General features: G+C 50.9%; 1 protein-coding gene across 11 annotated transcripts in view; it reads left to right on the top strand.

Annotated features, from left to right (window-relative positions):
• The window catches only part of MARCHF2 (membrane associated ring-CH-type finger 2), a 1,824,254-nt gene that overhangs the window by 860,914 nt on the left and 950,086 nt on the right, over positions 1-13,254 (top strand). The gene's annotated exons all lie outside the window — the stretch shown is intronic.

The raw sequence follows: 13,254 nt of genomic DNA, 5'->3' as shown, positions 1-13,254 counted from the left end.
TTGGGGAGTCAGCCCATGATTGGGGTGAGTGGGCCGGTAGTAGGGGTGAACCTGGGGCAGACGGGGGGAGCAGGTCCTGCGACGCAGGGGACAAGCACCGCTTATACCCACCAAATAGGGAGAACGCCATGGTGGGGGGCACAGGCCCCTCAACAGGTGCAGGGGCAAGAGCCGGCTAAGGCCCATGCCAGGGTTTGCGCCAGCCAGAGTGGCGATTAACGCGCTGGCTTGGCACATCCCTCTGGCATACAAGGAGGAAGGAGTGTGGAGGAAGGAGTTCATGGAAATTCTGGAGTTGGTAGGGATGGTCCCCTCTGGACAGGTTTTCAGTGAGCCAACTGAGAGGGAAAGGGAGAAGAAGGAGAGGGAGAAGCCAAAAATTGAGCTCAATATTCATACCTGGTTAAGGGCATTCCGGGTGTATGCCACCATCATGTTAGAAAAATTCCCACAAGATGGCGTGGCTTTGATCGCGTACGAACAGTATATTCATGAGCAGTATTTGAAGCTTGGGGGAGATGCATTGATCAATTAGACTCAAAATGCAGGTATGGCCAGCAATGACCTGGGATGAAGTGGATGTGGGAGGTTACATAGACACAAAAATGGTCCCATCCAGGCCAGTGGATGAGACTGTCGCAAGCGAGAGAGCAACACAGGGCAAAGGCAGGGGGTCCTACTCAAGGGGGAGGGGGTCCTTTCGAGGGAACTCTTCCTGGAATAACCGTTCCAACTACCAGGGGGAGTTACCAGAATGTTGGTTGTTTGCTGAAGGGAAGTGCACATACGGAAATTCATGCAGGTTCAAGCACACGAAGGGCCCGAGCGCAGAGAGGCACAGCTCCTCCAGCAGAGAGAGTAAGGCAAAGGGCAGCACAAAAAGCAAGGAAAAAAGCAAGCATGATTAAAACGCAACTACCAACGCCAATACGTTTACCTGCTATGATTCCGTTTCTGAATGCATATTGTGACAAGGGTGATGCAAAGTTGTTGTGGGAAGGTTTCAGGTGGGGTTTTAAGATTCCTTTCAACGGGCGAATAGGACCAAGGGAGGCTTGTAATTTGAAGTCTGCTTTGTCAATGCCTGAGGTCTTGGCACTGAAGGTGGGAAAAGAAGTGCAGTTGGGGAGGGTGGCAGGTCCCTTCACTGCACCTCCACTAGAAAACTTGGTAGTGTCCGCTTTGGGCCTGGTGCCAAAAAAGGAAGTGGGGCAGTACAGATTGATACAGCACCTGTCTTTTCCGGAGGGGGAGTCAGTTAATGATGGCATTTCAGAAGACCAATGCAGGGTTCATTATGCGTCATTTGAAGATGCAGTGGAATTGGTGAAAGCGTTAGGTGAGGGGGTGTCATAATGCCTACCCCCGGAGCACCAGGCCAGGCCCAGCACCCCCGGGAGCAGGCATCACGCCCCCGGGTAAAAGCCCAGCGGCCCTTTATAGGGGCTCTGTGGACTCTGGCCTGGCGCCGTTGGCGCCAGGCTCATGTTGGACATCAGTCCTGGCGCCATAGGTGCCAGGCTCATAAGGGGAAGTGTTTGGTGCACTTACCTGAAGCAGACCATGCTGCACACTCACCTGATGCAGACCATGCTGCACGAAGAACCAAGCCAAATGAGGCTTAGGAGGGACTATTTTTCTGAAGGAACTATTTTGTTACTTGGGTGGGGCTGTGGAAGAATACTCACCTGGAACATCTTCCAAGGCTATTTAAGCCACGCCCGGACAGCCACACGTGCTTTGCGTTGTTCTGCATCCCAGCAGCTGAACGCTCACCGTGTCTGCTCCTGCACCTAGACTTCAGCCACGCCCGCCTCGAACCTGGAACACCTGTAAGGAATAAGAGAAGAGAAAGGTGAAAACCAAGAACTTATTCAACCTTCTTACCTGCATCCGGAATCTTCACGCCAGCATTCCTGAAGGAAGACTTCCATTTAAAAGCACCGAGTTGCTCGCTGCAGCGCCACGCTTCACTCACCTGTTCCCGAGACGCCGCCCGGCTCCATCGTGGCTCTCAGCACCGATCGCCACATCTCTGCACCTAGGGAAGAGAAGAAGAGACAAAAGGTGAGCAAGGGAACACAAGAGGAAAGCCGACTTTTCAGCCATATTACTTACCGGCTTTTCTTGGTGAACCATTCCACATCTCGGGTCGGCGCTGCATCTTTGGCAGGTACCGCACCCCGGCCCCTATGGGGAAAGGACAAAAGACATTACTGGGGAATTATAAAGACATTTAGAGGGGTCGCCCTCATCACTAACGCACCTGATTTTACCACCGGCAATTTAACCCCCCAACGCATCGCCTTTGTTCTGCACCTGAAATAAAGGACGGATCACAGGTTAGGAAAAACAACATAAAAGGAGACTCACACTTGAACTTTTGCATCTTCATACTTACGGCGTATCGCTCAGAAAAGTCAAGTGGATTGCCAGCGCCATTCTGAAAACCAGTGAAGTAACTGGACGAACGTGCGCCCCTGCACCAGAAACAGGATGGAGAGTTCATCCTTCCAAACCATAAGGTGAGCTTAAATCGGGGGTTTTGGAGGAAGTCAGAGAAGAAGGAAGGGGTCAAGGGGGGAGCAAGCACACTATTCAGCAGACAGTTAATCCCCTTTCTCATCTGCAGAAGGATATTCCTACGGGCCAGACAAGCAAGATTTGGGGGTCCTGTTCAATCGGTGGTCCGAATTCTGCGCATCACGCTTGAAGAGGCCACAGCAACCCAGACCAGACCAGCGCCTCCGTGGGAGCCAGGTGAGCGTTACAGGGGCCCCTCATGGGGAAGGCCGACATTGAGTCGGCGTTCCGCTTGCTGCCGATTCACAAGGACAGCCACCATTTGCTGGGGTTCAAGGTGTTACAGGAATACTTCTATGACAAATGTTTACCGATGGGGTGTGCAATTTCTTGCGCTTATTTTGAGAGGTTCAGACGATTCCTTGAATTTTCAGTAAGGCAAAGAGCCAAGGTCGGGGGGATACTCCATTACCTCGATGATTTCTTGTTTATTGGGAGAAAAGGAACACAGGATTGCAAGGAGCTCATGGGGGTATTTCAAGGGTTGATGGAGGAGTTTGGGGTTCCACTGGCAAAAGAGAAAACTGTTGGTCCAGTCGCGACATTGGTATTTTTGGGGATTGAAATTGACTCAGTGGCAGGAGAATGCAGGCTGCCTGGAGAGAAAGTAATGAGGTTGAAGGAGGTAACTGCAGGGATGTTGGGCAAGGAAAAAGCCACGTTGAAGGAACTTCAGTCCCTAGCAGGCAACCTGAATTTTGCAGGCAGAGTGATCCCGGCAGGTAAAGTGTTCGCTAGGAACATAGAGCTAAAAACGGTGGGCTTGAAGCATGCGGGCCAGCATGTGCGCCTAGGAAAGGAGATTAAAGAGGATCTTAAAATGTGGAATACTTTTTTGGACTGCTTTAACAGGGTGTTGATGTGGAGAGATAACCTGGGGAATGGAAATGGCCAGAAGCTGGTCACCGACTCGTCAGGGGCCCTAGGGTTTGGGTCCATCTTGGGTAAGAGATGGTGCGGGCAGGCATGGCCGGCACAATGGCAGGCAGAGGGGATCACCAAGGACATTACAGTACTAGAGTTGTTCCCGAAAGTGGTGGCATTCAAGCTCTGGCCAGAACAATTGCAAGACAAAAAGTGATGGTTTGGTCTGACAACCTAGCGGTAGTTCAGATTATCAACCAGGGTACAAGTGGGAATGGCAGGGCGATGGGGCTACTCAGGGAGCTAACCAGGTGCTTGCTGCAGCTGAATACAGAGGTCTGGGCACGACATATACCCGGGGTTAAGAATGTTGCCGCTGATTCTCGTTCTCGTTTACAGTGGGGAAAGTTCCGTGAGAATCACCCAGAAGCGAGCACAAAGATGACACCCTTCCAGACACAAAGGTGGGGATTGGTTGGGGAGATCTGAGCTCACTGATCGACACGGCGCTTGCACCAGGCACAATGCAAAGATATAGAGGGTGCTGGGAGCGCTTCAAAGCCTTTCAAAACAACATCCTGCCCGAGAGCGAGAAGGAAAGGCCAGTGCGGGCCTTTGTAGGATGGTGTTGGCAACAAGGAAGGTCCAGAGCTTGGGTGGTCTATCACCTGGCAGCGGTTGCGCATTTCTATAAATTGGGGGGCAGGCCCGATCCCACCAAAGAGCATTACATTGTCATGGCAATGAGGGGTTGGGCCAAACAGGTGACAAGTAAACCTGACGAGAGACGGCCCATAGATGTGGGCAAGTTGCACGAAATGATCAGGAGCTTATCGATGGTGTGTAGGGATGAGTATGAAAAAGCATTGTTCACAGCAGCCTTCTCACTGGCATTTTTTGGGGTGTTAAGGGTAAGCGAGTTGGTACCAGCCAACAAGAAGGGTAAGGGTTTAAGTTTCCTTAGGAGTTGTGACATTGGGGTGCAAGGAGAGTGGTTATACATATTTCTGAGGAGATCCAAGACCGATCAGACAGGGAAAGGCAGAAGCATCATGTTAGGGGGTACCCAGGACAGCCCGGTTTGTCCAGTAGGATGCGTAAACAGGTATTTGAGTTGGAGGATTCGCACGGGGGAGGAGGATCCTTTTCTGGTACATAACGATGGGTCAGCGTTAAGCCTTTTTCAATTTAGAAAGGTGATGGACATGGCTCTGGAGGAGGCAGGGTTCTCGAAGGGGGTCTACGGGACGCATTCCTTCAGGATAGGGGCAGCCACATCAGCGGCTGGAATGGGCCTGGGAGCAGAGGCAATCAAACAGATTGGGGGCTGGAGGTCTGGTTGTTTTAAGCGATACGTCAGGCCTGAAAAAATGTAAAACTAACGGTTCCTCCCTCCTATCTCCTCGCAGTAGCATCGATGAAGGGAAGGCAACGGTCCGCCTGGGTGGTGGGCCATTCGTTTGTATCAAGGGCCAGGGCAAGCTGGACAGCCAAGCAGGAGGAGTTGACCGCCGGGGAATACCGGGTGCAATGGCATGGAGTACCGGGTATGAAATGGGCACAGCTGCGGGGGCACGTGCGCAGACTCCTGAGGGAACATCGGAGGCCCGATGTTTTGGTGGTGCACCTCGGTGGCAACGACTTGGCTAGTCTGGGGAGGGGGATCTTGCTCAGGGAAATGATGTCTTCATTACAGGAGTTATCGGCGGAAATGGCGGAGACCGAAATCGTGTGGTCAGAAATCATCTCGAGGCACGAATGGAGGGGCGCTGGGAGTGAGGCGGCCGTGGAGAATTCAAGGAGGAAGTTGAATTGGGCTATGGCTAAGTTTTGCAAAGGGAGAGGCTTTCAGCATATCAGACACGGTTTGATCAATCTCAAAAACACGGAGTACTACTTGAAAGATGGAGTTCATTTGTCTGAGCAGGGAATGGATTTGTTTTTCTGGAATATCTGCACAATATTGTTGGAATTATAAGCAAGGAAAAGGAGGGAGCCACGGTGGGCGGTAACCCATCTTTGGCGTGGCGGGTTGTGGCAACCTATGATAAGACAAAGACTCCAAATGAGCCATTGCTAAACCGGAAGGGGCTTAGCCCAGTCTAGACAGCGCCTCCTGGGAGCCTAAATGGCGGGGGTGTCTGGCGGTAGCAATTGGGGCTCAACTTCCCCCCAACAAACGGCGCTCCCCCAGTCCGCAAAGACCTGCAAGGGCAGGCGGTTCTCAGACTCGAAGGCCTTGGTGGAGTTGTGCCTGCAATGGACATGGAGGTAAAGGGGGAAGCAGGACGAGGAGCAGTCGCCACACTTTTTGGAACTATTTTTAATACCTGTTTGCAGTGGTTGTGTATATGTAAAAATAAATCTGCAGCCTTGTTTTGCCAAACTAAAAGAAATGTCTCATGCAGCACCCTACTGGAGGGGAAAAGAAAGGGGCTTGAAATGAGAAATGTTTTATACAAATGGCATAGCTAATGGACAAATGCCCAGGTTATACCTTCTGCTGATGTACTAATCCGCGTCTAGTGCTTATGCTGGGACCTTTAAGTAGCCCCTCCCGCAGCGCCGTGCTCGACTAGGCCCCATTTGCAGGTTGCTGTGTTGCCATCCGTCGTGGTGGCGGGACTAGTGCCAGCTTCCCCCGCTGATTCACCTTATGCTGTGGTGCCTTATTTGATCCCGTCCCTTCACCGATCTCGGTATGTAGCAGCAATGCACTTCCACTCTAGCAGTGCGGCTATAGGGCGCTAGTGTTCAAGCAAGCTCTTTGTAGTGCAGGGGGCCATCCAGAGTTGCCTTAACATCGCCGGTAGTTGTGCATTGTCATCCTCCAGTCACCCCAGTCTTCCAGCGCCCTCCGCGCACAGTCTTTCCAATCACCCTATTCCTCCTAGAACCCCGAAGCTGGCTGTGGGACAGCCTAGACCATGGGTGCACAACATACGGCCCGCGGGCCAGTTTCGGCCCGCCATGCCCTTTTGACTGGCCCGCGAGGCACAAAGACTTTCCTAATGGAGGGCGGCCCGCCCTCCATTAGGAAAGTCTTTGTTGTCTTCCGGGCTGGTGAAAACACTGGCCCTCGTTGGCTCAGCACACACACGCATCACGTCGCTCCTACGAGCCACGTAATGCGTGTGTGCTGCACCAATGGAGGGCCAGCACTACGGCTGGCGTGGCCCATAAGGCTTGATGCCGGAAGGCATTTCAGCCTTGGACCATGCCAGCCGTAGTGCGATTCCAGCGACTTTCAGCTTGCCTGCCTGCCTGCCTTCCTGCCTTCCAGCACGTCTCCGGTAAGTGGTCTGTTTGTGTTTGTGTGTCGGGTTTGTTTTGCTTTATGTTTGTGTGTATGAATGTTTGTGTTTGAATGTATTTTGTGTATATGTTGAGGTGAGGGGGTGTGTCGGATGTGTATGAATGTTTGTATTTGAATGTATTTTGTGTATATGTTGAGATACGGGGGTGGGGGGGTGTGTCGGATGTGTATGAATGTTTGTGTTTGAATGTATTTTGAGTGTATGTTGAGATGCGGGGGTGGGGGGGTGTGTCGGATGTGTATGAATTTTTGTGTTTGAATGTATTTTGTGTATATGTTGAGATGCGGGGGTGAGGGGGTGTGTCGGATGTGTATGAATGTTTGTGTTTGAATGTATTTTGAGTGTATGTTGAGATGCGGGGGTGGGGGGTGTGTCGGATGTGTATGAATATTTGTGTTTGAATGTATTTTGAGTGTATGTTGAGGTGGGGGGATGTGTCGGATGTGTATGAATGTTTATGTTTGAATGTATTTTGAGTGTATGTTGAGATGCGGGGGTGGGAGGGTGTGTCGGATGTGTATGAATGTTTGTGTTTGAATGTATTTTGTGTATATGTTGAGGTGAGGGGGTGTGTCGGATGTGTATGAATGTTTGTGTTTGAATGTATTTTGTGTATATGTTGAGATACGGGGGTGAGGGGGTGTGTCGGATGTGTTTGAATGTTTGTGTTTGAATGTATTTTGAGTGTATGTTGAGATGCGGGGGTGGGGGGGTGTGTCGGATGTGTATGAATTTTTGTGTTTGAATGTATTTTGTGTATATGTTGAGATGCGGGGGTGAGGGGGTGTGTCGGATGTGTATGAATGTTTGTGTTTGAATGTATTTTGAGTGTATGTTGAGATGCGGGGGTGGGGGGGTGTGTCGGATGTGTATGAATATTTGTGTTTGAATGTATTTTGAGTGTATGTTGAGGTGGGGGGGTGTGTCGGATGTGTATGAATGTTTATGTTTGAATGTATTTTGAGTGTATGCTGAGATGCGGGGGTGGGAGGGTGTGTCGGATGTGTATGAATGTTTGTGTTTGAATGTATTTTGTGTGTATGTTGAGATGCGGGGGTGGGGGGGTGTGTTGGATGTGTATGAATGTTTGTATTTGAATGTATTTTGTGTATATGTTGAGATGCGGGGGTGAGGGGGTGTGTCGGATGTGTATGAATGTTTGTGTTTGAATGTATTTTGAGTGTATGTTGAGATGCGGGGGTGGGGGGGTGTGTCGGATGTGTATGAATATTTGTGTTTGAATGTATTTTGAGTGTATGTTGAGGTGGGGGGGTGTGTCGGATGTGTATGAATGTTTATGTTTGAATGTATTTTGAGTGTATGTTGAGATGCGAGGGTGGGAGGGTGTGTCGGATGTGTATGAATGTTTGTGTTTGAATGTATTTTGTGTATATGTTGAGGTGAGGGGGTGTGTCGGATGTGTATGAATGTTTGTGTTTGAATGTATTTTGTGTATATGTTGAGATACGGGGGTGAGGGGGTGTGTCGGATGTGTTTGAATGTTTGTGTTTGAATGTATTTTGAGTGTATGTTGAGATGCGGGGGTGGGGGTGTGTGTCGGATGTGTATGAATTTTTGTGTTTGAATGTATTTTGTGTATATGTTGAGATGCGGGGGTGAGGGGGTGTGTCGGATGTGTATGAATGTTTGTGTTTGAATGTATTTTGAGTGTATGTTGAGATGCGGGGGTGGGGGGGTGTGTCGGATGTGTATGAATATTTGTGTTTGAATGTATTTTGAGTGTATGTTGAGGTGGGGGGTGTGTCGGATGTGTATGAATGTTTATGTTTGAATGTATTTTGACTGTATGTTGAGATGCGGGGGTGGGAGGGTGTGTCGGATGTGTATGAATGTTTGTGTTTGAATGTATTTTGTGTGTATGTTGAGATGCGGGGGTGGGGGGTGTGTCGGATGTGTATGAATGTTTGTATTTGAATGTATTTTGTGTGTATGTTGAGATGTGGGGGGTGTGAATGTTTGTATTTGAATGTATTTTGTGTGTATGTTGAGATGCGGGGGTCGGGGGGTGTCGGATGTGTATGAATGTTTTGATTTGAATGTTTTTTGTGTGCTGAGTTGGGGGGTGGGGGTTCGGGTCTGTATGGGTGCTTGTTTGAGAGTTTGCTGATTTGGGGGGGTGGGGGGTTCGGGTCTGTATGGGTGCATGTTTGTGTGTGTGCTGAGTTGGGGGGTGGGGGTTCGGGTCTGTATGGGTGCTTGTTTGAGAGTTTGCTGATTTGGGGGGGTGGGGGGTTTGGGTCTGTATGGGTGCATGTTTGTGTGTGTGCTGAGTTGGGGGGTGGGGGGTTCGGGTCTGTATGGGTGCATGCTTGAGTGTGTGTGTATGCTGAGTTGGAGGTGGGGGGTTCGGGTCTGTATGGGTGCATGTTTGTGTGTGTGTTGATTTGGGGGGTGGGGGGTTAGGGTCTGTACGGGTGCATGTTTGTGTGTGTGCTGATTTGGGGGGTGGGGGGTTCAGGTCTGTATGGGTGCATGCTTGAGTGTGTTTGGGGCATAGTGTTTGGTTGGGGGTGAGGGGGCCATGGGGCATAGTGTTTGGTTGGGGGTGAGGGGGCCATGGGGCTTAGTGTTTGGTTGGGGGTGAGGGGGCCATGGGGCATAGTGTTTGGTTGGCGGTGAGGGACAGGGGGCATAGTGTTTGGTTGGGGGTGAGGGGGCCATGGGGCATAGTGTTTGGTTGGGGTTGAGGGACAGGGGGCATAGTGTTTACTTGGGGGGTGAGGGACATGGGGCATAGTGTTTGGTTGGGGGTGGGGCCATGGGGCATAGTGTTTGGTTGGGGGTGAAGGGGCCATGTGGCATAGTGTTTGGTTGGGGGTGAGGGGGCCATGGGGCATAGTGTTTGGTTGGGGATGGGAGCCATGGGGCATAGTGTTTGGTTGGGGTTGAGGGGGCCATGGGGCATAGTGTTTGGTTGGGGGTGAGGGACAGGGGGCATAGTGTTTGCTTGGGGGGTGAGGGACGGATGGCATAGTGTTTGGTTGGGGGTGGGGGCCATGGGGCATAGTGTTTGGTTGGGGTGGGAGCCATGGGGCATGGTGTTTGGTTGGGGGTGAGGGGCCCATGGGGCATAGTGTTTGGGTGGGGTGGGAGCCATGGGGCATAGTGTTTCGTTGGGGGTGAGGGGGCCATGGGGCATAGTGTTTGTTTGGGGTTGGGAGCCATGGGGCATAGTGTTTGGTTGGCGTTGAGGGACAGGGGGCATAGTGTTTGGTTGGGGGTGAGGGAGCCATGGGGCATAGTGTTTGGTTGGGGGTGAGGGGGCCATGGGGCATAGTGTTTGGTTGGGGGTGAGGGGGCCATGGGGCATAGTGTTTGGTTGGGGGTGAGGGGGCCATGGGGCATAGTGTTTGGTTGGGGGTGAGGGGGCCACGGGGCATAGTGTTTGTTTGGGGTTGGGAGCCATGGGGCATAGTGTTTGGGTGGGGTGGGAGCCATGGGGCATAGTGTTTGGTTGGGGGTGAGGGGGCCATGGGGCATAGTGTTTGGGGTTGGGAGCCATGGGGCATAGTGTTTGGTTGGCGGTGAGGGACAGGGGGCATAGTGTTTGGTTGGGGGTGAGGGGGCCATGGGGCATAGTGTTTGGTTGGGGGTGAGGGGGCCATGGGGCATAGTGTTTGGTTGGGGATGAGGGGGCCATGGGGCATAGTGTTTGGTTGGGGGTGAGGGACAGGGGGCATAGTGTTTGCTTGGGGGGTGAGGGACAGGGGGCATAGTGTTTGGTTGGGGGTGGGGGCCATGGGGCATAGTGTTTGGTTGGGGTGGGAGCCATGGGGCATAGTGTTTGGTTGGGGGTGAGGGGCCCATGGGGCATAGTGTTTGGTTGGGGGTGAGGGGGCCATGGGGCATAGTGTTTGGTTGGGGGTGAGGGGGCCATGGGGCATAGTGTTTGGTTGGGGATGGGAGCCATGGGGCATAGTGTTGCACTCCAAGAGTGAACTCAATAATAAAGCTAAAACAGGCACAGTTAGGAGATGTACATCCTTTGCTTTTTTGAGGAAACCTGGCTCAACGAAGGCCATACTCCTCTTGGGTAACCCAAACAGCAAACTATAGCAGTCCAAAATAACGGAATGTCCAATCAAGGGTCAATAAAATATATATAATTTAATTAAACAGACGATATACAATAACTAAATCGAAATAAATGATAGCAATAGAAAATGTGTAGTACAAAATGTAAGTTTGAAATGCAATAAAAATCGTTACCCCTCAAAAACATATCTTTTTCCATGTGTTTAATACAAATTGGGGGTTGAAAAAGCCTCCTGACATGTCCCGCCCACTTTTACTTTTCGGCCCACTATAGCCCTCATGTAAGGTACTTTCGGCCCTCTGTCAAAATCAGTTGTGCACCCCTGGCCTAGACAATGTTGTTTCCCATGTGTTGGTGCACATTTCCAGCCCCAGTCAACATATTACAAGAACTCTCCACCTTCCGTCTTTGTTTTTGTTTGTTTGGGAGGCACACGTTATTCCTTTGTGCTCTGTGTAACATTGGTGCAATCTCTGCGGCGTGACCCAAGCAAACCACTGTTTCATGTATCGGGGAGACACAGATTGTTGTTTCGCGCTCACCGTAGCGGTATCGCCAGCTACTATAACATATCCTCAGCAGCTCTGCGCCTGCCGTAATTAAAGCCATTAAACATTATTCGGTTTCCCTTCGTCCGTGCCTGGGGCGGCACAGAGCGACTCCGACCCTCGCTTCGGCCTGTGGGATGTTTTACACGTTGATTGCAAGTCTGATTCCAGCTGCTCTGTGCCTTCTGCTGCGTCTCTCTGCCTCGTTTACACCGAAGTGGTGGTGTTTGTTCCAGGCGGCGCGGCTCAGTTAATATGAACCGCAGTGTCACCGCATTCTTCCCTCCGCCTCAGGGTACACTGTGACACCGCATATCATCTGTAACTGCGCCCTCATTGTCTCGCTTCTCCTTTTCGGGTGCACGTCTCAGACACCCACGGGTTCACAATCCGTCCCGCCGTGTATCAGAGGCACTGTCCGCTCTCGCGCTTTGTGTGCTTTCTTTTTCAGGGCACTTAGTACCTCGCCTCCTACACCTTAGTAGTGGCTCATAAAGACGTCAGGTCCATGAGCGTTCTTGCCTCCACCGTCACTTCTGTTTATACATAAGCTGTGGCTATCTCTTGTGTCTCTCCGTGCTATCTGCGCTCCGGTCCTGCTTCGTTATACATGCAGGTCACAGCGCCATCCTTTGTTCCGCTGCAGGTGCCATTTTAAGAGTTTCTCACGAGTCTCCCGAAGCATTAATCCCCTTAACTCTCGCGCTACATTTCAGAATTTCTCCACGGTGTCACCTTCCTGCTCATCGCATATTCCCGCATCAGGAGTGTCATTTTCATGCCAAGTGCTTTGGTTTTAGCGTTAGAGTACAGCAGGATTTTTGAGGATCTGTATGAGACACCATGAAACACGTCCTATCCCATGGCTCCTTAGCCACGCCCCCCACGTGCTATGTTTCTATGTATATTTTGCCTCACAGGACATAAGTTTGTCTATCATAAGGGGAGAACCCTGCTGTTTGTTTTTTCTGTGCATCTCGCCTAACAGGCCATGAGTTTTGTCAGTCATAATGGTGAGATCCCTGTTGTTTTGTTCCACATGTTGCCATGTCATATTTGTGATGATAAAACATGTTGCATGTTATGAATGCTCTGGGTCCACAGAGGTCATGGGAGAAGCATGTGAATGGGCCATAGATAGGCAGGAGTCGGTATCAGGCAGGTTTGGTCAAGTCTAGGAGAGGTCAGGTTATGAGATGCTTATGCAGAGGTATTGGGGTGTGTTTTTTCCTAATTCCCCTCTACCCATCCACTTTGCTACCCTAACCCTCTTTCAGGTTACCCTACTTCGTCCTCCCTATCCACAAGCGCTCCCTAATCCCTCCTTCCCCTATTGGCTTCCACGTAGCCCCCTGTACTGCTAACATCAGGAGCCCGTGCCAACCACAGTGGGAGTGTCGAACACATTTGGCTTCTGTGGTTTGGGAGTGGGTGTAGATACCCTTCCCTTCAAGTTCTTGACAGGATTGCTGTACAGAAACCATACAGAAAACACACAACAAGGAAGTAGTCGGAAAAGGACAGGGAGGACATGTCCCAATCAATAATTTCCAGCATCGCAAAGATCTAAAGAAGGTCCCTAGTGACACTGAAGGATAAGGTACCATATGTCTATTCTGGTTCATCACAGGCAAACAGATTCTCTCCTCCTTTCAGAAGATGGATTGTCTGTATGTGATAGTTGTCCAGGAAGACATCCTCCTTAGTTTCATAAGTATTGGATAAATCCTAACTACCGCCCGGACACAAACTATCCACAAGGCTTTCTGGGGCTGGGGCCCGCACTATCCACAACGCTCTCTTCCTAAATACTTTCCATCTAGCGTCCTCTGCTCGTCCTCCAACTCTCTGCGAGTGAGCTGCTTTCTCAAACAGAGATTTGAGG

Source organism: Ambystoma mexicanum, chromosome 1p (genome assembly GCF_040938575.1).
Source record: "Ambystoma mexicanum isolate Mex_15411 chromosome 1p, UKY_AmexF1_1, whole genome shotgun sequence".
NCBI lineage: Eukaryota > Metazoa > Chordata > Amphibia > Caudata > Ambystomatidae > Ambystoma > Ambystoma mexicanum.
The sequence above is the reverse complement of the archived record's forward strand: the minus strand, read 5'-3'. Positions and strand labels throughout refer to the sequence as shown.